This window comes from Phyllostomus hastatus, unplaced genomic scaffold (assembly GCF_019186645.2).
Source record: "Phyllostomus hastatus isolate PE091 unplaced genomic scaffold, TTU_PhHast_1.1 phas_scaffold_21, whole genome shotgun sequence".
Taxonomy (NCBI): Eukaryota; Metazoa; Chordata; class Mammalia; order Chiroptera; family Phyllostomidae; genus Phyllostomus; species Phyllostomus hastatus.
The window spans coordinates 44,796,154-44,818,581 of record NW_025334017.1 but is presented as its reverse complement, the minus strand read 5'-3'; the positions used below and the strand labels follow the sequence as shown (position 1 = coordinate 44,818,581).

The window sequence follows — 22,428 nt, the reverse complement described above, 5'->3', positions numbered from 1 at the left end:
CCCCAGATCTGGGCTCCTGAAAACGGTCCAGGGGCGGCAGCAGAAGGACTGCTTTTCTGGAATGTCACAACTCCAGAAAAAAAGGGAGAAGGGGACAGGCCCTCTCTGCCACCTCCTGAGACACGCACTGCAACAGGAAGGAGGAGGGTGGGGAAAGCCCATCATCAGCCATCTGGGAGATGTGTGTGATGTGTGTGTCTTTATATAGACACGGTGATGATTTATGCGTGTCTCACCGCAGAGTCACTCAGTAAGGTCTCCGTCTTGCCGTGGAGTCACCGAGGGGAACTGCCAAGAACCTCGGGGGCTGAAGCAAGAGGCTGGCTGGCCCTTGGCTGCAAGGCAGCACAGCCGGATGACCTGGGGCCACTGACTTGCCTGGTCTGGTCCTCCCCAGATGCTCCCGGGAGAGCAGTACAGTCTTAGGCTACGACAGCATTTTCTACAGCACTTTTCAAAGTGCTTTCCTGTACATTATATAATTTGATCTTGCAATAAACACCACTGCTTGATGAATTCACCCAGGAGCCCTCTCCTGAGCATGTACCGTGGGACAGGCGTGTGAGGGGTGCGGCCATCGGCGGGGAGCGAGACGCGACCTCGTCCCCGCAGCACGCTGAGTCATATCGGAAGGCGAAAGCACCGGCTATCTCATCACGCAAAGCCACAGGGCGCTGCAGGCCCTTGCCCCCGAGGACAGCAGGACGACCACTCGTGCATTTCGAGGGTGACACGGAGCTGGGAGATGCACCGGGCCACACATCCAGGGGCTGAGCCTGGGACTCCCAGTTGGAAGAGGTGGGAGGAGGCGGCCTGGAGAGGACAGTAGTTGAAGCTCCTAGGACACTCCCCGGCTCCCCTCCTCCGCCCCCCCACGGAAGCATTTCGGAGAGACACCGAGAGCGCTGCCGGACACCGTGCCTCACACCTCGCTGAGAGCAAAGTCCAGGAGATGCTTCCGGGGAGGCCAAAGGGCACCCGCCCTCATCTGGAATTGAAATGGAAACCATCGGGCTCACGAAACACGCCAAAGGCTGCTCTCCAACTCACGGAGGGCGGCCGGCCTGGCAGGCTCCCAGGCCCCCTGGGCACTTGGCCGTGGTCCCTGAGGAATTTTTAGATTCACATGCTTTCTGTTTTATTGTTTTGTCTCCCCGCCCGCTTTGGTCCTCCCCACCCCCTCTGAAATCCATCTCTCTTCCCCCTCTCTCTTCTCTGAGTATCCCTCCTTTTCTCCCCCTAAGGCCCCTAAGTGTTCCCCGATACGCCCACCCCATCTCCAGGGTGGGCCATTTACACACTGCGGGCGGGGACCCGGCACGGAGCCGTCCATCATGAACTCGGCTCACTTCTATTGAGCGCCTACAACAACCTAGGTGCAGTTTTAACGGTCGGACACGCAGGAATTCCCGTAACCTCACAACAGCCCCAGGGAATGGGCATTCCCACACAGGCGTGGGAGCTCGAGCACAGAGCCGGGGAAGCGTAGGGATTCTGTAACGCCTGGGAGCTCACATGCGGCGAGTGGCCGCGCAGCATTTGAACCCAGACGTCTGATCCGGCTGCCCTGGCCTGAAGCCGGGGGCTCCAGCGTCTCCCTGGTGAGTGAGGGCCTAGAGACCTCTCCCGTGTCCACTGCACAAGACCAACTCTCCCCTGAGCCCGGGAAGCTGGAAGCCTTCAAGGACCCTTAGGCCAAGCTGCGCTTCTTTCCCCGGCATTCCTCAGAAAACTTGCGAAAGATGCGGAGTCCATTAAGAGGACTAGACCTGCACAACCAGGTTTTTTTTAATGCCTGTTAACCCTGGTGTCCAGCATTTAGCCTCTTAGCCTGGCACTCTGCCATCCGGCAAGATGTCTCCCATTTCCCCACCTCCCTGGAAAGGGCGGAGGGAAAAAAAAATCCTCAAACTTACCCCTAAGAGGGCCTGGTCCTAGAAGCCCCAGCCCCAGGCCACCTTGGGGCCAGCCCCTACCTGGGGTCCCCCTTCTCTACACCATCTTGCAGCTTCCGAATCCCGGAGGAAGTAAAGAAGGAAGGCAGTCCAGCCGGGCGCGGACCGGCCACGGTGGCCACTCAGTGGCCCTGAACTGGGCCAACTGGGCCTCACCAGCACCCCAGCCCCGCTGCGATCCTCCCCTCCTTAAATCCCACCTCGGATCCCCCAGCCTCGAGCAAGTGGTGCCTCTGCACACTCGCCAGTAGGGGGATCGCCCCCTTCTAGCTACCTTGCACCCGACTGGGGCTCCTCAGGGCACGCCACGTCCTCTTGGTGGTGGGCGCCCGTCGCCTCCTCCCTGGGGCTGACCCCACGAGGCCCTGCGCAAACTGGACGCCCTTCCCTAGCCTTGCCAGTTTGCGGGCGGAGGCCGCGGCGCGAGGTGGAGCGGAGCTGTCCCTGCAGCGCCCCTCTCGGGGAGGCCACTCGGCCCGTGCCGCCTCCGGCGTTTCCCCGGCCGGGCCTCGGCCGAGCCGGCTTGGGCCCACGTGGCTCTAGAGCTCTATATTCGGCTCGTGGGGAGCCCCGAGCCAGGGGAAAGCCGAGCACAACGCGGGTGGGAAAGGGCTGCGGGGGAGGGGCAGCGGGGGACCGAGGGGCGGGCACTGGGCGGAGGAAGGGGAGGGCCGATCGGCCCAGGCGCCCGCCCCGCTCTGGCGCCCGGGCCCCGGGTCCCGGCCGTCCGGCCTGCCCCGCCCGTTACACCCGGGGGAAGGTGTTCCCGAGACCGCTCCCAGCCTCTCCCCGCCTCCTCGGCTCCAGCCCCCGCCGGCGGAGCTCCACTATGCCAGACAGTTTCGACACTTTGCAAAGACAAAGACCAGAGGGAGGAGGAAGAGGAGGAAGAGGAGGAGAGAGAGAAGGAAGGGGAGATGTGAGCTGGGAAGGGGGCGAGTGTTTGGGACACTCTCCGAAGCCCCTCTTCCCCAAAGCCCCGGAAATTCCAGCGTGTCCCCCGCCGCGGTGAGTGAGCGCGCGGAGCCGGCCGCTGCCGGGGTGCGCAGGGACTGCGTCCGTGGAGTTGGGGCTCGGGCAGTTTCGTGTGTGTTCGAGTGGAGGGGTGATTGCTCGGACCCGGGGACAGAGTGGTGGGGAGGGGCCTAGGAGGGTGTGACAGTGGAAGTGAGAACGGAGACCTCAGGCGCCGGGAGAGAGACACGCGTAGGGTGACCCTGCTTTCGCCCCGGCATCGCCGGGATCTTGGGGAGGAGGCTGGGGCGCAGGAGGCTTCAGTTTTTACTGCGAGAGATGCTAGGAAGCTCCGCGGCGAGCCTACGCCAGATCCCGGGCAGCGGTTTCTGGGGTGCTCCTAGTGACACTGCACACTCGGAGCCGGGCTGGAATATCCCGGATCGGGGCCGCGGTGGAAGGACACCCCACCAGCAGCGGGGCTCGGGCGGTGATCCCGTACAGCGGTCGCGGGACGGTATCCGGATCCAGCCTCCAAATCCGCTGGGAGCAGGCGCAGATCCGGGAGGTGGCCGTCGTTCCCCGGGGGCTCCAACGGCCGGTGATTCACTGGATACGGCGGAGAAGTTGGCGCCCGGGCGGAAGCAGCTGGATGTGGGGTGTTAGGCACTGAGGGGCTAGCGTGGGCGAAGTGGAGCCAGTGGCGGGGGTGGCGCTGGTGGCAATTCGAAACTCTGAATCCTCCCTAACCCCATGAGGCGCCGCAGCTGCAGGGAAATAATTTGACAAAAGTTAACAACTTGTTTGCGTCTCCCTGACGTGTGACCCGCCCGGGGCAGGGACCGCTCCTTCGCGGAACGCAAGGGGGCGGGAAACCCTGACCCCGGGACAGAGCGCCCCTGGAAGGGGCTAGAGCTACATTCCGAACTGGGACGATGGCGCAACTTTCAGCTCTTTTTACTAAGCGTCAGTGTGTTTGAGCATGACCTTGAGGGAGAAAGCGCCGCTGAACTTGAGGTGGGTGTAGAGGCTGCGCCCCGGTTTGGCACAGAGATGTTGGAGAGTGTCTTTATCCAACACCGTGGCCTGGTCTCCCGGAAGCGTGTAAGGATCCTTCCGACTCTGTTTCTCGTCTGGAGCCCCGAGTCTCTTCTCCCTCCTACCCGAGGGTCTCTGCTAGCACCCACCACGGGCCGGGCTGGGTGGGGGCGCACCGCGAGTGCACATGTGCGCGCCCAGAGTGTGAGAGTGGATGGGGGCTGGGCGAGTCACTGCGTCTCCAGGGTTCCCTTATCCCGCAGACGGAGACAGCCTTGGCCCTGAGGGCAGTGACCTCCTCACCGGGTCGCGGTGTCAGGCATCCTCCTGGCTTTCACGTGGCCACCTCCGGGGACCCCTTGCCTCTTCTGGCTCATCCTCCTTGTGAGTCCTCACGCCCAACGGATTTGTGCCGAGATGGTTCCCCCAGGGAGACAGCGAGCGCCGACCCTCGCTTTGCAGCTGTGTGCGTTTGTGAGCGTGGCGGGAAGGCCGGTTCTCTCCAACAGGGAAAAGCGAGATAAGCAGGGATTGTGGTTGTCCAGTCGTCACCACCCCGCCTGGCACTAGTAGGTGCAAATGCTGTTCGCAAAGCCTCTAAGATGGAAGGGGCTGGCAGGGGCCTGGACATCCCCTCCTCGCTTTCTCTAGCCCATTTCAACTGTTGAATACACATTAGTCTACCTAGTCAAGCACTCAGCTTCTGGACGTGCCTTGAGCACCTACTACACGCTGGGCTCAAAGCCGGTCCATTCCTAGAAGCTGCTGGCAGAGCCTCCCAGTCTTCTTTTCCGGGATCTTAAGGAGAGCGCCTGGGAAGTTAGGAAAAGGCAAGGTGCACTGCCCCCTGCTGGCTTCTGGGGAAACTAGCGCCTGACTCCGCTGGGGAAGGGGCGCCCATGGCGGGGTGTCTGGGGCCATTCTATTCATGGTGCCTCCTTTCACCTTCGCTTCCTGCCCCTAAGCACCAGGGCACCGTGGCTATTTTTGAGACCCGTGGTTGGCTGAAAACAGGGACCCGAGTTCACCATTGCACGTCCCCTGCCTCTGCCCAGATCTGGGAGTAAAGTGAGGGGGGTGGGGCTCATCTAGTCTCCCACCCTCTCCCTCTCCCATCTCGCTCTCTGACTTTGGGCTTGAGACTTAATGTCTCAGGGTCTCAGTTTCTGTATCTGTAAAATGGGATCCTCACCACTACCTTGCAGATCACATTGTGTAGAGTAAACGTTGCATGTAACTGAATGTGTGTGTAAATATATGTGTGGGGGGGGGGAAGGAATTCTAGCACAGAGCTTTCGGCTGAATAAATACATGGCAGAAGGAGTGGGGGTCTTCTTCCCTGGCCTTTGAACAATCTCACAAGCCTGGAAACAGCTGTACTTGCATTTTGCCAGACCTGCATTTGCTGTCTAGGTTTTGCCTCTGGGGCAAGGCCAGGGCCTGGGCAGAGCACCATCCCCCTCCCACCCCCGAGATCACTGACGGGGAGGCCTCTGCACCCGCCACCAGCGTGGGGCAAAGAGGGAAACAGGAAGGGTTCCCGGTGATGGCAGAGGGTTTCTTTAGTGGGTGTGGATTGTGCTTCTAGAAGCTCTGCACCAGCAGGTCAGAGTTAGCTTCTAGCCGCGTCCTTGCTGGCCTCAGGGCTGTGCTTCCTCTTGGAGACACAGGCTGGGCATTTCCCGGCTAGACTGCTGAGCAATCCTGAGGTCAGGGAGCTCCATGGAGTTGCTGGTGGAAACCTTTGGTCCCCTAGGAATAGGGGGGGGGGGTGGCATTAAGGACTCATGGAGCCTCATGTTTGTGTGGGGCTTTGTGCCAGCCAGGTAGGTCTCTGCCTCCCCTCTCCACCAAGCAGTGCACCCCCCACCCCGCAGACCGGAGCAAGCTGTGGGCAGCACCCCTGGAAGGGGCCTCTTTGAGTCTCCTGGTCAGTTAACCTTGCTTGAGTCCTTTGCTGGGTAGCAGCTGCTGACTCAAAGGAGTTATATTTGGACAGGATTTTGCCTTATGAGATCAAAACCTTAACCCTCTCCCCAGGCCCCTCCCACACTATAAAAAGCAACTGAGAAATTGGAAAATGAAATCCACAGTCGTCTCGGCCTTACACTGCTTCCCAGGGAGCGTGTACACGTGTGTGCACAGGAGGAGCCGGCCCGGGCACAGAGAATCCTGGAATAAGACTTACGTACACTTTGTTCCGTTGCCGAACCCACGTGGGGCCTGCAGCGCCCCCCCACCCCCGCCCCCCAAATCTGAGGGCCTGAGACTCTCCTGCTCTGATTGGAACACGGGAACCCAGCAAGCGCCTCGGTTCTATTCCCGGGGCCAGTTATTCGAAACTTGGCAGCCAAGCCGTTCCAAGCTCTAGGTCTCAGTTTCACTCTCCGCGAAACGAGAGGCTCAGAGTTCTGCTCCAGTCACTCGGGGGGCGTGAAAGCCTTTCTTTGTGCAGACAGCCCCCGCCTCATTTGCTTTTGCCTCTAGCGCATCCTCAGAACCCTTCGGGCATGGCGGGCGTCACAGCCGGCCCCGGGCCACCCCGGGTCCCGGCACCGTACACACTCAGCTGGCATTCACCGGGCACCTGAGCTAGTCCGTCTCCAGCAGTTCCCGGCCGTGGGGCCTGACACCCGGCAGCGGAGCTGACATTTTTGGGGACTCCCAAATGATACCTACGGCAAAGAGGAACCACGGTGACTCCACCAGGACCCGTCTGGTCCCCACCCTAAGAGCTGAACATGTGCTTACAAACCATTTTGTTCAGCTCTTCCATGGCCGTGTAAACATGTGGAGGCCCGGGGGGAAGTCACGGAGCTCATGGGGGGCGCTGGCCGGCCTCACAAGCTCCGAAGCCCTCAGTGCGTCCCCTTCCCTGAAGCCACGCTCTCTCTCTTCTCTCTTCTCATCGGAAACCAGCGGGTCCCTGGGAGGCCTGCGGTGTTGGTGTCTCTTCGGGTTTCGTTGTCGGTGAGATTGTTTTGATCTCCGTTGAGCCAGCATTTGGTAGGGACTTCAGTTCCAGGCACCACGCAGGTGCCGGAGATAGACAGATGGAAAGGCTCGCGGTCGGTCTGCCCTTGCCCCTTGACCCCGAGGTCACGGTGCTGTCCCCCTGCTTGCACAGGAAAGATAAGGTAAAACAGTAGATTGGCCGTGGGTGTGTTCTGTGTGGTTCTGCGGAGGGAAGGGACCTGGGGGTTTTTGGGGTTCGGTGCTTTGGCCAGTCTCCTGAAGCACGTGCTGATCTCGCGTTTTTGCCTCCGTGGGGTCCAGCCTTGCTGCTCAGCCAGAGCACAGGCCCCTGAACCACGCGCCCCTCCGAGGGCCTCAGAGTGTGGCGTGTGTGAGCGAGAGTGGCTGCTTCGCTTTGGAAAGCTAATCCTTATATTTGAGCTCGGATTTAAGCAGCTGACTTGGGAGAGCGGGTTCAAGGGCATGGCAGGCAGCTTGGCGAGGGAGGGGGCAGCCAGGTTTCGAGAGCACGCCGCCACACCCCGCCGTGTGAACGGGGCAAGCTCTGCACCTCCGCAGGACGGGGTTGAGGCGCACGTGGGCAGTTACCCCCCGGGCTTCGGGGTACTGTGAGGATTAAACGAGATCATGTGTGGGAGAGCGTCACACCCCAGGCCCAGCTCCTGGAACCTTCCAATATCCCAGCTAATAGTCTCTGTGCAAGAGTTGGCTAAAGGTGGAAAGTTCTGGAAAGCTCCTGGAAGAATATCTGAAGTACAGGCTGGTTTTCAGCTGAATGGTTTGTTAATGCCACCCCTCCCCCACCCCCCAAGGAGCAAGGCCCCTTGACCGGGCTGCAGTACCAGCATGCTTTTCTCACCCCCGGTCCCAGGGCCGCAGACACCTTGGACTCTTCTTTCCCTGGGGACAGGTACACCTGGGTGGTGGGGCGGGGAGATGGAGTGCACTGGGGAGATGGACCCTGAGCCCATCCTGTGTGGCCTGGCCACTCAGCAACAGGCGTGACATGTGCCAGTGGCGAAGGCACCTGCAGGGGACTCGGTCTGTTGTGGTTAACACCGGGACGAGGGCCAGACAAGGGACATTTCCTACAGAGTTGGAGGGCTCAGGCAGGAGACCCACTAGCCCGGGACTCAGACCCCCAAAGTCCTGGTCCCAGTTCCTTTCCATTTGCTTCTGGCTGGGGACCTCGGATGTGTCACTGAACCTCCTTGAGTCTCCATTTCCTCACTAGCAGGTGGCAGTAGGAGTCCCACTCCAGGCCGATCCCTGGAGAGTTGGGAGGAGCCCACGGGAGGAGGGGTGTGAACTTGCCTTAGAGATAATATGTTTCTCTACTTTTGGTTGAATGTTCGTGTGTGCCCAGGAGGGTGGCAGGTATCTTAAACGTTAGATCCTCCTGGGTCCCAGTTGGAAACATGCACCCTGAAATCAACAAGGGGTGTGGCAGCACCGGGGCCAGTTATGTCTCCCCAAAAGAGGCGGAGGGAGGGTGGGGCGAGGGTTGCCAGCGGAGGAAGGGCCTGTCTGGAGGAGCTGATAGAAGCCACTGGAAGAGATACACGGCCTCCCTCCTCAACCCGGCAGGGAGGAGCAGGAGCTCAACTCTGCCGCCTCGCTCTGACCTGCCTGCCCTCCACAGCCCCTGTGCCTCCGAGACCTCAGCCCGCTCTGGCAGGTGGGTAGCCACGGGAACCCCAAAGGACAGGGGAGAAACCAGAGGCAGGAGAGGAACTGGCCCAAGGCCACACGGGGGGGGGGGGGGGGCTCGAGTTTTCCCCCAGTGCGCTGGTCTCCCCTCGTGAGCGCACAGTGTTATTGTCAGACCTTTAGGTTTTTTTCAATAGCGTCTTTTTTTTTAATGTTAATTGTTGTTGCAGTACAGTTTTCTATCTTTTACTCCCATCCCAGCCCACCCATCGAGAGACCTCCCCTCCTCCCTCCCATTTCCACCCACCCCTAGTTTTGATCCACGTGTCCTTTATACTTGTTCCTGTAAACCCTTCCCCTTTTCCCCTGAAATGCCCCTGAAATTCCCTCTCCTCTCGCCTCTGAACTCTTGTCAGTCTGTTCTCTATTTCAGTGTCTTTGGTTATAGTTTGCTTGTTCCTTTGGTTTGTGGTTGAGGTTCCTGTTAAAGGTGAGATCGTATGGTATTTGGCTTTTACCGCCTGGCTTATTTTGTTTAGCACAATGGCGCCGTAATGAAAAGCAGAGCGGCCTCAGTATTATTACGGTTTCCGTCCAAGACTCACCACTTCCGACTCTGTGACCAAATGAGTCACCTTTTCTGGGTCTCAGTTTCCTCGTCGGCCCCGGAGATGATGTGAGGTGAGAATGAACCGGAGTCACCCTGCAAATATTAGCTTTTATTCCCTAGACGGCTCGTGGACGGGGCGTCCTTTCGGCCTGTTCACTATTCAAAGATGCAAGACGCCTTTTTACACGAACAGTTTTTTTTTTTTCCTTCCAAAAATATCTGATTCTGGAGCCCTGAAGGGAATATAAAATACGCGTCGAAGATTACTTACAGCGACGCCGAGAGGCTGAGGAGAGATTGTGAGTTCCAGATTGCTTGGCAGAAGTAAAAGAGGACTTTTGGAAGGCTCACTTTTTGGGGGTGTCCAAGAAAATACTCTTTCCGAATTTCATCAGATACTTTAAAGAAAATCAAACCCAAATAGATGTCATGGTAATAGATTTTGCTACATTAAAAAAAAAATCCATTTGAATCCACATTGAACTAACAGCCGGAACGGGCTAAAAATTCCCCTCATGCATATTTACTGAGCGGAGGGCTCTGGAGAAAAACCCAGCCAGCAAACCCGACCACGGCAGACCTGGCTGCTTCTCTGACGGAGAGGGTGGAATAGCTCCAAAGTTGTTTCATGCTCAGAAAGCCTAAAACAACTCCACATGAAAGACGAAAAATCCATCTAATTGGGCATTTACCTTTTCGGAAATAAAAGGCTCAGTGGCAAGAAAAAGGAAAAAAAAACACACACACAAAATAACCTCTTTTCTTGGAAGACTTGACCGCAGCCCAAAATAAACCCCCTTGCAGCCTGTGGAGACCTGCCTTCTCTCTCCTGTTGCCTGGACTCTTGCCAAAAGACCGCAGCACCCCCCAGGGGTCTGGGAGCTGAGGCACCCCCCGAACCCCGACCCCTGCCTTTGCAGCCGTTGGCATTCACAGCCCTGCAACTGCTCGGCCCTCAGGTCAGCTCTGGGGTGAGTGAGGGCCCTGCTCGTGCTGCAGGTGAAGGGACTTCCCCAAGGTCACACCCCCTCCCTCTCCACCCAGATCTTCCGAGTGTCAGAAATAACCTTCTCTCGAAGTGGGTCACCCCTGGGCAGGGACGAGCCCACTTGGTCACCGGCTTGGCCGCCCCTCACCTGTGCCCCTCAGCTCGCCTCTCGGCCCCCTCACCCACCCTGCCCACCTTGAATTGTGCAGGTGAGGACGCCGACGCTCAGGGAGGTGAGGAAAGGGCAGGTAGATTCAGGCCTCTGACCGGGGGAGCCGCCCCTTCACCCGGTGCGCCCCGTCTCTGCCTCACCCTGCAGCCCCTCCCTGTACTTGGCTGAGTGTGAAACGGGGCAAAGAGACACGCATCCACCTCCCAGCATCCCCATTAGATCCTAGAGTCAACTAAGGGGGCCGACACTTTATCCCCATAACGAGGGGACACAACACAACACACCCCAACCCCCATCACAACACGACGCAGCCTCACATCACACAGTGCAACACATCACAGGACCACACGACAGAACACAACGCAAAATAATGTCATGTAATCTGAGACGACAGCCGCAGCCACCGTGGACGGCCCACGTCAAATAGCTGCTGGTAAAACGGAACCAGAAGCAGACGTGGCCAGACCCGTGTCAGCGTCAGGCCCCCAGGTTCTGCTGCTGAGGCCCGGCTGGGCAGACCACAGCGGCACCCCCAGAAAGGAGCTTCCGGGAGCAACTCAGACAGTGAGTGAGGGAGTTTCCTGCTCTGGCATTGTTCTGCATGGAAACAGTTTTTTTCCCATAGCGGAGGGAGTCAGCAACTACAGGGAATAAAGGCCAGGAGCCCGGGCATGGGCAGGATTGATAAGGCAGAGGGGAGACGGGATGGGCAGGCGGCCTGGGCACCGGGAATCTGGCTCCCACGTTTTTGGGAGGGTGAGCGGACGAACTGTCAGCCAGCAGAGAGGTTGCTGTGCGCATGCTTTCCTTGAGTGGGGTTTCAGAGAAAATCATTGTAGTTGGTGAGTTTTCTAGAAAACCACAAGAGCCGAGCTGTGGAGGCTATGGGACGGGCTGCCCCTGGTTCCCACGTGCCGTCAGCGCCGCCGCTGTGGCCGGGCCGGGATGCCTGCTTTCTTCCTCCGTGTTGCCCTTGGCCTTGATCTATATCAGATCCCTCGTCTTTGCAACAGCCCTATAAAGGACCTGTACTTTTTTAAACCCATTTTACAGACATGGAAACTGAGGCTCAGAGAGGTTAAGCCACTTGCCCAAGATCATGTAAGCTGAAAAGTGACAGAGCCATAGTTCATAACTTCCCCTTTTTTGCACAAAGCTGAAGATCTCAGGCCCCACACTGTGTAGGTCCTGAACCATCCTGGGTCTCCCGACCCAGAGAGCCTAGAAGAGCCAGTGGGGGGAGGGCAGCCCCCCAGGGGCTGGCGAAACACGCCGCACTGGTTGTCTGCCCCCAAACCCGGCCCAGGATGTGCGCTCTCCCACCCTATGTGCGTAGCAGATGGGCCCAAGTTCTGTGACAGCCTTTTTGGAAGGAGGTCCTGATTCCTCCGCACGTGCTGTCTCCCCAGTGTTGTTCCAGCAGCCTCATCCCCCCACAGGCTGGGGGTCCGAGCCTTTTCCCTGGTTCGCCATTCGGGGTGAGCTGGACTGGTTTCTTTAGCCCTCGATGACCTGGCTGGATTTTCAGATCCCCGAGTCGTGCCTGGCACGGCTGACGGCAAGCACGCAGCCTTGGCTTGCGGCCACAGATGGAATTGGGACAGTCACATGGTTCCCCGGGGCGTCAGGAAGGACTGCGAGCCCGCCAGGGGGTCGGAGACAGGACCCCGAGCACGAAGGCTGTCAGCACACGTGGAAATCTACCCAGCTCCCCAACCAGGTGCCCCTTGGGCACCTGCACCCGGGAAAATGACAAGTTAGTTGCTGTTGCAACATTGGAAAATTCCCTTTTAATAGCTAACTAACATCTTCACCACGGAGAGAAAGATTTGTTGTTCTTCTTGCTTCTTGCAAACGCTGTTAATCCTACCACCTGGTGGAGAGTTTAATGAATAAAGACCATTGCTTGGGAGCCACGTTAGCTACTGTAAACAAGAAGGTCTTTGTGGGGGGTATTCCCGGTTGTGTCTGAAGCACAATCTTAATATGAAACTTCAGTCTTTGGGCAAAAAAAAAAAAAAATTAAAACGAAAGGAGCGGATTAGAAGACAGCGAGATAGTCCGCTGCCACCTAACAGAAATTTCAAGTGGAAACCGCGCCTTTGGTAAGGGTTTGAAGCATCGCCTCCAACATGAAGCCAGCTCTCCCTTTTCCGTCTCTGCCTTTGGCGGGGACCAACCTGAGCTAAGGCAGAGGGGTCCGTGTGCTGCAGGGCTGTGTCCCTCACACTGGTGTCTGTGTAATGACAAGCTTCCCGACAAGGAGACAAGGTGGCCTGGCCCTGGCGACAGTTTCGACTTTCGGAATACGTCTGTGTGGCCGGAAACCTGCCCCCCGGGGTGGAGTGAAGGAGGTCTCTCTTTCTCCGAACGTGAGCCACGTTGTCACGAACCGTGACCATCCCTGGAGGGGGCAGGCGGGAGGTGCGTTCGCAAGGAGGCTGAGCCGTGCCCTTGTTCGACCATCGCCTGCTGCAAGACTTTGGTTGTTCGTCTCCGGAGTCACTCAGTGAACACACTGGCTCGGCTGCTTCCTCGCTGTGCAACCTCGAGTGAGCGGCTTAACCTCTCTGTGCCTCCATTTCCTCTGAACAGGTCTGATGGTCTTCGCGAATTCTGGCATCGGTCTGTCCTTTGATCTTTCCGGAGTCTCTGCCCAGGAAATACCGTGTGGTGGTCATTCCAGGCTCCTTTAACCTTCTAAAGAGGCTTGATGTTGTCACAGGGTCGCTGTTGTCACAGGGATTTTGACAGTTGAGACCACTGAGGCTGGTTGCCGTTGGCCGCCCGAGGTCAGGCCCCCCGGGTGGGGAGTGGCCGAGTGCACTCCGAGCCCCCTGCACTCACCTGACCCGCGCCCACGCCCCGCCCACCCCCCTCGCTCTGCTCTGCGAGCCAGATGGGAGGCGGGGAGGACAAAGTCTCCCTTCCTGAACCGCAGTTCAAAGGGCTATAAATAGGACAGTGAACGGTGGTCACATGCTCCAGCCACTGACCGTGTGACAGCGGCCCTGGCCTTTGGTCCGGGGTTTCCATGGTCAATAGAAATTTTCTTTTCTTCTTCTTTCGTCCCTTCCTTTCCTTCCTCGCTCCCTTCTCCCTTCCTTTTTTCTTTCCTCTGATCCACACGCTCGTGCTCAGAAGCACACAGCTAGGCCCCCCGAGTGAGGCCGCGGTTGCCCAGGAAACAGACCCCCGTCCCCCTCCCTCCCAGATCCGAGGAAGGAGCCCAGTCCCAGCAGACACGGCGAGGGCTCGTCGGGCAGAGGGGACCGCCCAGCCCGCCCGCCCGCATGCACACCCCTCTGAAGCGAGCCCAGTTTGCCCGACAGGACGGCCGGCCGGCCTCGGGGGCACCTCCTGTTCCGGGTGGGGGTGCTTGGGGGCCGTGGGGACAATGAGGGCCTGGGCGAGAGCAGGGGCCCACTGTTGATGAGCCGTGGGGTCTAGGGTGAGTGCCTTGCGCATTCTGGGCCTTACCCTGCCCAGCCTACCCAGTGGGAGTGGGGGTAAACACAGGACAGGGTAGAGGGAGCCCCCAGGGCACAGCCGGTCTCCCGGTGGCAGCGGCCAAGGGTGGGGAGAGCCGGTGCCCAGGGATGGGCCCCAGGGAGCAACCCGCAGACCCCGTCTTGTGACCGGAGTAACCACGGGTCGTACGTGACCTGCGTTCTTTCAGTGATCAGGGGTGGTCCGGGGCGGTTTCCAGGGTTTGCAAGCGGGAGGAGGTTTAGCGAGACCCACGTTTTAGGAAAACCAGCCGGCTGCCGCTCTGGGGGTAGTCCGTGTTCTGGGGCGTTCTGGGGCGTCGTGTTTGCCGTCTTCGCTCCAGGGCGAGAACCTGGTGCGTTCCTCTGTCTGGGGCTGTGGAACTGATTGTGTATTGGGGGGCTGAGGACCTGGAAACTGAGAACCAGGTGGAGATGTCCATCCTGGTCACCGATGGAACTCAGTCACAGGCGGCCCAGTCACGGAGGCACATGCTGTCCCTCCCATGACGACCTATGGGACGCGCAGGGGAGAGCGCCACCTTTCCGAGCCCAGGTGGTCTGGGTGGTGCAGGGAAAGCCTGGAGCACAGGATGCCCCGGCTTGGACGGTTTCGGACTGCGTGGCCCTGGGCAGATGCCGTTACTCTGCAGAGCCTCGGTCTCCACATCTGTGCAGTGGGGGCAGGACCGCCCTCCTCCAAGGACTGCTGTGAAGATGGAGTGAATCAGGCACCGGAAATGCTTAGCACAGTGCTGGGTTTATTGTCCGTAATCGTTCCACGGTATCTATTATTAATCATCACGTCTCCCCTGGCAACGCAGCCAGACCTCAGCACTTAGCCTCCGAACTCGGAGCCCCGTGGGGTCTGAGGACTCCGGCGTGCTCAGCCTTTTCAGGGAGGGACGGCACACGCCAGAGAACGGCTTTTGCAGCCCAACAAGCATGCCCTTCCTGCCCGAGTTCTGTTTGTTCTGGTTCATTTTCAGACGCGCCAGCCTAGCTTCCTCAGCCCCAGGCCGCACAGCCTCCCCCTTACCCCCGGCCGCGGGGACCACCCAGCCGCCCTCCGCAGCAGCCCCGCTGTCCCGGCCCCCACACCCGGAGTCTCCTCCCCTGCACCCTGCTCTCGTCACAGCCCTGGCATCCCAGCACGCACGAGATTTTTCCATCAGCTTCCGATCTGCCCTCGCGCCTCCCCATTCTGGGTCCCCTGTCCCCTTTGCAGCCTGGTCTGGCTAGACGGTGTCTGTCTTGATCTCATTCTCCATGGTCACTGTGTTCTAGACAGGAATGCAGACTCCGGGACCACGCACTTGTTCACTCACCACCTCCCGCTGGGCACAGAGAGAGGCCTCGTTCCTCGCCTGCGCGCCCATGCCCCCTCCCCACGCGGTGGGTTCCTCTCAGGCCAGCCCAGGAATGTACTGCTGTCCCCACCAGGGCAGAGCGCCGTCCCGGCGCAGGAAAGGCTCAGTAAACGCAGGTGGGGATCGGTCAGTCCCGGCCTGACTGTAGAGCCCAGTGAGGAATCAGTTTATCGTTCAGGCTCCACCCTCTACCTGGACCTTGAGCAAGTCACGTAATCTCTTCAGGCCTCAGTTTACACACCTGCAAAAGGATGCACGGAATAGTGCACACATCACAGAGCACTGTGAGGACGGGCTGGGGTTGTGAGTACAAACAGCTTCGTTTGGCAGGGTGCTAGTAAGCACTTAGAAGTGGGATCTGCTGCTGCTTATCACCACTAGCTTCGCCTGATTATTATTTTATTAAAGTTTTCCTAGGCACTTCGCGTTGAGTGCCACCCTGCACAGTATCCAAGCCGCTAGGGTTTCTGCTTTACCGGGGAGCAAACTCACACCCAGCGAAAGGCTGTGTTTCCACAATCACACAGCTGGACCTGGCCGGCCTCCTGGGTCAGCACACCTAGCCGCAGGCCGCGCCTGACCCCAGGCTCTGAGCAAAGATTCGTGTGATTTAAAAGCGCAGCGGCGACAGTCGGCCAGGCCCCGGGTGAACACATACTCAGATGACCCCTGCACTTGGAGGGGGGAGCGACGATTTATTAAGCACACTGGCTGCTCCCCTCCAGGACTGCGCGAGCGTTTTATTTCCAGCCCTCCGCTGTGCGCCGGGAAGAAACGAGATTGGGGAAGGCCGTCTCTCGTGTGACTCACCGTGTTGTGTTGTGTTGCACGGGAGAGACGCATGTCAGGTGGGCAGCAAGAGTGGGCTGTGAGTGGTGGAGGCACTGATGGGGGTGAAGGAAGGATAATTATAGATCCAGAATAGCAGAAGGGAGAGTGGAACGGCGACTTTTCCTAGAGTTTGGCGTCTTCTGTGCACTGGCTAGAGCCGCCGGACGTTTTCCTGGCCTCCGAGTCTCCTGGTTTAAGCCCAGCAGCTCGCTGAGGAGGGTCTGGGTCGCCACCCAGCAGTGGCCAGTTTGGTGGGTGCCTAGGAGAGGCCGGAGGGGCCTGGGGCGGGAGGAGAGGCAGCGATCGTGGTGGCTAGCACCGAGCGGGAGCCCAGCCCTGCAGCCACATGACCTGCGAGCCCGTCTCTCTGGGCCTCTGCGTCCTCCTCTGTGGCCTTGGGCGAGTCACAGGACCCTTTCTGGGCCTTCCTGAGCGTGGGGACTACGTCTGACGTGTCTTCCTCGGATGGCCGCTGTGCGTGTGTATCAACGCCCCGCGTCTGGTTTTGAGAGCTGAGTTGTCGTTCTGAGTAGGAAGTGATCGTGGGAGGGCTGGGGGAACGGGAGGAGCAGAGGAGAGCAAGGAGGGCAGGGCGTGGCGAGCCGAGCCGCCACGTGGCGTTTTAGGAAAAACGTTCAGGGCCCGTGTCGCAAAGCAAAGGGCAAGGAGAGTCTGAGCAGCTGCTGAGGTGCCCCTGGGACCGGCAGGCAAGGCAGTGGGGCAGCGACCTTCTGTGCGTGTTCTGCGCTCCAGGCCCTGCTAGAGGCTGCTCCTGGGGACAGTCCAGCCTTTCCAGGCCCCGTGGTTACAAGCTCCCCGACGGGGGAGACGCCATCGCCAGATACATGTTTAAAGGCCGAGAAGACAAGTGACAGAGTTGCCTCTGGTTGATGTTCCGCTCCAAGGCGAGTCGTAGGCTCCAGCCGAGGGTCAGAGGCGCCTCCTGGCCGTGGAGTCAGACACTGAGGCTCAGCTGGGAGGGGGGGGCTCCGTGTGTCGTTTCATTGGCAGACGCCCCCCTCACATCCGTGGTGCCGACCAATGATAACAGGCCTCCCCGTGTGCGCGGCTGTGCCTGCGGGCTGTCGTGTCGTGGTGAGCATCAATTATTCAGTAAGATGTAGCATACGTAACACTCAGCCAGAGGTTCCTGCCCGTGGTAAATCAGGCACTCCCTAATGATGCTCGGAGATTCATCCGCTTCCTTCCTTCCTTCCTTCATTATTCATGCACTCATTCATTCATTCATTCATCGGTCATTACCGAGTGTTTCCTATACTCATGGGCGGTCCAGTGTGGGCGGGGGTGGGGGTGGGGAACCTGGAGATGAGTAGAATGCTGCCCTCTCCCCCGACCCCCAAGGCACTCAGCCTAGTCAGAGTGACAGGTAGTAGGACCGAGGTGCTGTCTGACACCTGCTAAGTTTTCGGTGAACGCAAGCACGAAGGGACAGGCAGAGGAAGGGAGACGAGCCAGTGGGTGCAGGAAGCTGTCTGTCCCCAGGCTGCCGAGGTCCCTGAAAGCGTTCTCGGGGACGTCATCTTGGAGCCGCGACAGGCGAATTCTTGGGTCCGTTCTCTTTCGGGAAACAGTAACTGACCTTCTCCCTCGCGGCCAGCCGTGTGCTGGGTGACCATGGGGCAGTGGTGAGTAGGACAGACACACGCTTGCCCCCCCCCCCCCGGAGCTGTCAGGCTAGTGACTGTCGCTTTGTGGGGGCAGAGAACTTTCCGGGAGCGTGCAGTGGCCGTACCTGGCCTTGTCTGTGTGGTGGGAAGCTGTCCCTGGGAAATCGAAGGCTGAGTCGAAGGTGCAGGGGGAAGGGGATGGTGTGAGCCCGAGATGGGGATCTGGGTGACCGTTTACAAGGATTCCTCGGGCCCCTGCCGGGGGCGGGGGCTGGCGTTGAGGAGGCAGCACGGCCGGCCAGGTCAGGAGGCCGGGACAGGGCTCACCCGCCTTCTTCCTTCTCTCAGACAGCAGGGGCCAAAGGGGAGTTCCATTCCCACAGCCCCCCTTCCCCAGCCACTCGGCCCTAACCGCCCCCCCTCTGGCCCAGTGTGCGTGTTCTGCCCACCCACCCCACCCCCGCCAGCCAGCTCCAAACAGAATCTGTTTACAGTCAACACCGGCGTCTTCAGGCGGAGCTGGGGTCAGTCTGCGGGGGACGCCTGCTGACTTTGCTTCTGGAACGGCTTGGGATCTCTCCCTCCTCGTGGGCCCACAGACCTGCCTGGTGCTCACCCACTCTTGACTGCCCCCAACACGGGCCACCCTTCCTTTCTGACGTGCGTGGTAATGGTGTGATATCCTTGCCAGGGCTGTAAGGATAACGTGGTGGTTGTATCCGTTAGCTTTCTCTAGGTAACAAAGAGCCCCAACCCTCGGCGCCTCAAACAGCAAACGTGTGTTGTTTCTCCTGAGTCTGGGGCATTTCTTTGAGTCTGGGCAGCTTGCCGGGGACTTCCCAGACCAGCCTGGGGGCCGAGCCCGGGGCCTCCCTTCTTGTAACGTCTCATCCCTTTGGGGGGAGGGGGCCGGCCCAGGCGTGTTAATGCGGCGGCGGCATGATTCATTCCCAGCAGCAAGATAGAGGAAGTTCTGAGCAGAAGCCCTTTTTGAGCCTTTATTCGGTCCCGTGTGTTACTGGCTCCTTGGCCACAGCAGGTTACATGACCAAGTTCAGAGTCAAGGGTGGCGAGATCAACTCCATCACAAAGGGGTGTGCGTAGAGGGTGGAGTGAGCGAACCGGGGGGCCTCGCCGCCGTCTCCCGTCCCGGCGGCTGAGAGGAAGCCTGGGAACCGGACAGAACGGGGGTGTCCTGTTCTGTCCTGCTCTCCCCCACTGGCTGCCTCCGGCGTCCGGGGCGAGCTGACTCACGTACACAGCCCAGGCCTCAGCTGCCCATTCGTCATGTGGGGACAGTCCGCGTGGCCCCACGGGGGTTCCGTGAGAAGGCCGCAGGAGGAAACGCGTGGCCTGCACACTGCCTGGTGTCTGGGGCCCGGCGGGGGCCCGGCCGGGAGTCTGGTTTCACTCCCAGATGAGGCCTTCTGAAGCCGCGTCCCGCCGGGCCCCGAGGTGCTCCTCCCGGCCCGGGCCTGTGCTTTCGCTTTCACATCTTCACCTGGAGACACTTTCGTTCTGGAGACACTTTCCTCTCCAGGGTGTTTTTGTTTTTGTTCTTTTGGGGTTTTTGTTGCAAAACAGCCTCTTGCTGGTACTGCAAACGGAGAAGCTGCTAAAAATGTCCACTCCTTTTCAAGTTCTTCTTTTCCCAAGTTGGTCATTTTTTCCCCGGTTCTCCTAAATGTCCCTCCCAGGCCCGTGGCCCACGTGCCCCCCCCGCCCCCGCCCCCGGGGATCCGGGGATTCGGCTCCTGGTCTGTTTCCGGCCACAGGCTGAGCTCCTTGAGGGTGAGGGCAGGGATTCCGACTTCCTCGCCGTTCCGAGTCTGGCACTGGCTCTGTGCATGGAACAAATTGGGTACCTACTGAGAAAACACTTGCTGTGAACGTGGTGCGTAAGCGGGGAGGGGGTTGCACACCCGGCTGATGACCTCGAGTCGTCCTCAGAAGGCAGCAGGGCAAGCACACGTCCTCGCTCACGACACTCTCCTCCTCTCTCCTGTCAGCTGGCACCGTCCTCAGCCTCAGCCTTTCTGACCTACAGCCGCCGACAGGGGTCATGCGCGTCGCCAGGGGCCACGGCAGGTGGCGGCTTTGAGCTTCGCGGCCGGGACAGTTCCAGTTGGGGACCAGAGATGGACAGTCCCTCGACCTACTGAGGTAAATGACTCGCTGACTTTCCCTGCAGGGGTGACGGGTGTTACCTGTTCTGGTCCCTTCCTTGGATTATGCTGGCTGGGAATGCGGTCGTGTTTCCCCCCCCCCCGCCGCCCGGTCTCTCCGTAATGTGGCCCGTTCTCCCGGGATGGCCTGCAAAGAGGGGACGCTTTCTCCCTCGGGGCAGAATGCGGGCCTCTCCGAGTATCAGGCCACCTCTCTCTCCTTTTCTGAAAAGGAAGTGGGGACCCTCGTGAAAACTGGTCAGTAAAGCCCTGGATAGGGAGCAGCCCTCTCTGACAAGGGCCTGCTGGCCCCCCCCTCCCCAAGGAGGCCCGGGGTGCCCTGGAGGGAGAGGCAGCCGACAGCTGTGACCCACAGGACACACGTGGCCTGGACATTTTTTGTCAATAAAGCTCTCGTGGCGCCCAGCCAGGCTCACCGTTCGGGCCTGTCTGTGGCACAGCGGCACACTACGGCGGGTGTGACGGAGACCGTGCACACGCGAGGCCTGAAACACTCACGGTCTGGCCCCGACACAGAATGTGGGCCAGCCCTGGGCCCGGGGCCGAGCCGTCCACCTGTCGCGGCCACGCCGTATGGGGCTGTTTCTGTTCTGACTTGTGCAAGTGGAATAAAACTCAACGCTGAGTTCTCAGTCACACTTCCCCGTTCTCCAGTGCGAAAGGAGCCACAGGTGGCCCGTGGCGACCACGGCAGGGCCGGCGGAGACGCTGGGGTGCCTGGCTCCGTGTGGGCGTGACTGCACCCACTGTGGGAGAACGAGGGTGGGGGGTGCGTGTGTGTTTCTATCGTACGTGATTATCGGCGAGGACCTCCACCCACCCACCCACCCCTCTGTAAATGTGCACTTACTTTTAAAATGTCTTTGGGCAGCCGACCGGTGGCCTCTGTACGTGAGTCGTGTAGAAACAAAGGCACTTGGGCCTTGGGGTTCCTTGGTGTTATGTGTAAACGTGGGTGGCTAGGAGCTTCAGCCCCCCCTAGTCTCACGCAGCCAGAGGTCTGGGGGCCCTCCCCGAAGGTGCAGACTCCACACAGCAGTGTCCCCAGGGGCTGGGGGATGGCGGCCGGGGAGATGAGAAACAGGAGCGGACGAAAGAAAACGAGCTAAGGGGAGCGTGCTTGGAAGGAGGCGGAATGGGGGACAGCGAGGTGGTGGAGAGGGGAAGGGTTCCCTTCCTTCCTTTCAAAGTGCCCCCAAAACACAGCCTCGATGACCGGGCCTCGTCCCCTTTGGGAATGGGGAGCACAGCTGGCCCCATGCAGCACGGGCCTCCCCTGGAACCCTCGGCGGCACCCCCAGCTCCCAGCGGGACGGACGCAGAGGGTGAGCCCACGACACCTCTTTCACGCATCAGCTCATACTTCTGAGCTCTTTCTCGGCTCCCCTCCCCCACCCCCGGCCCTGTTCCAGGCGGACAAAGACCCCTGGAGTTCCCACCCTAGCAAGGCGTCGGGGAGGGGACCAGACGGAGGGGGGAAGCTGAAAAACAGACGTAGGTGGGCATCGGGGGGGGGGCAGGCGGGGGCTGGGGGAGCACGGCTTCGGTGTGGTGGCCCAGGGACTGTTCGTGGAGCCCGGTCACCATGCCGAGAAGAGAGAACCAGTGAGGGGTGCAGGGGAACAGGGCGGGGAGTGGGGTTTGCCGCTCACAGGACAGGCAGGGGGGCCAGGCTGGTTGGGTCTCCCATGCTTCCTCCCAAGCTGGAAGAGCCACAGGCCTGGGCCCTTTCCCTTAAAGCTCAGGCATTTCCTCCCCCAAATGCACGTTATCAGCTGGCCCAGAAGCAGCCGGGGTGGGGGGGTGGGAGGCCGAGGCATTCCGATGAGATAAGAGGACATCCTGGCGGTTGGGAGTGCAACCCCGCCCCAGGGAGAGCTGGTGGAATTTCCGCCACTGATAGCGTTTGAGACAGCGCTCTGGTCACTCCGGTCGCTGGAACTGGGGCTGTTTCCCTGGAAGAGAGGGGAGGGGCCCTGGGAGGGAGCCAGATATCAGGAGGGCTGTCAGAGGAAGAGGGTTAACTTACACTGCAGGATTTTAAGGGGGAAATCCATGCAGAATGAGTGAAATGCACCTTTCGTTTCAGGCTGACCTGCCTGCCTTCCTTCCTCCCACACACACCCCTAAGTTCCTGACACCAGGCCACACGCTGGAGATAAAACAGGGTAAGACAGGAGCCGTGTCCTCCAGCTGTTAAAACTCTAGTGGCAGACACAGACTAGTGAGCAAGCCCACGGTTCGCACAGAGAGGCACGTCTGGGTTTGCTGGGGCCTGCAGCTGATGCGATGGGAGTTCTCTTTAGGAAAAAATAATCGAAGTTACGGATGTAAAGTAAGATACACGCGATAAGTGGGGTGCCGCCGAGGGGCCCCGGAGCTAAAGCTTCCTTGCCATGGGCCTGAACAGGTTTGCGAGCTGCGGGGTGGGTGGGAATGCCTTCTCTCCCCGGGCACCCCGAGCCCCGGGGGCTGGCCGCGCACCAGGGCCGGCTCGCTGGACCGGACCGAGGGCGGAGAGCCTGGCAGTGGCACTTCCTGTCAGTCCTTCGTGGGTGGACCTACCTTCTGCGTCCTCTGAG

The 22,428-nt window shown here is 59.8% G+C and overlaps 1 protein-coding gene across 3 annotated transcripts in view; it reads left to right on the top strand.

The window, feature by feature from the left end:
- The first annotated feature begins 2,669 nt into the window (after window positions 1-2,669).
- Window positions 2,670-22,428, top strand: part of ST3GAL1 (ST3 beta-galactoside alpha-2,3-sialyltransferase 1) — a 61,499-nt gene continuing 41,740 nt past the window's right edge. For 2 of the 3 annotated variants that reach the window (XM_045861187.1, XM_045861185.1), the window contains exons 1-2: window positions 2,670-2,963; window positions 19,670-19,823. The gene's annotated coding sequence lies outside the window, so the exon portion shown is untranslated. The remainder of the gene's footprint in view (window positions 2,964-19,669; window positions 19,824-22,428) is intronic. The other variant, XM_045861186.1, reaches the window with a different exon arrangement.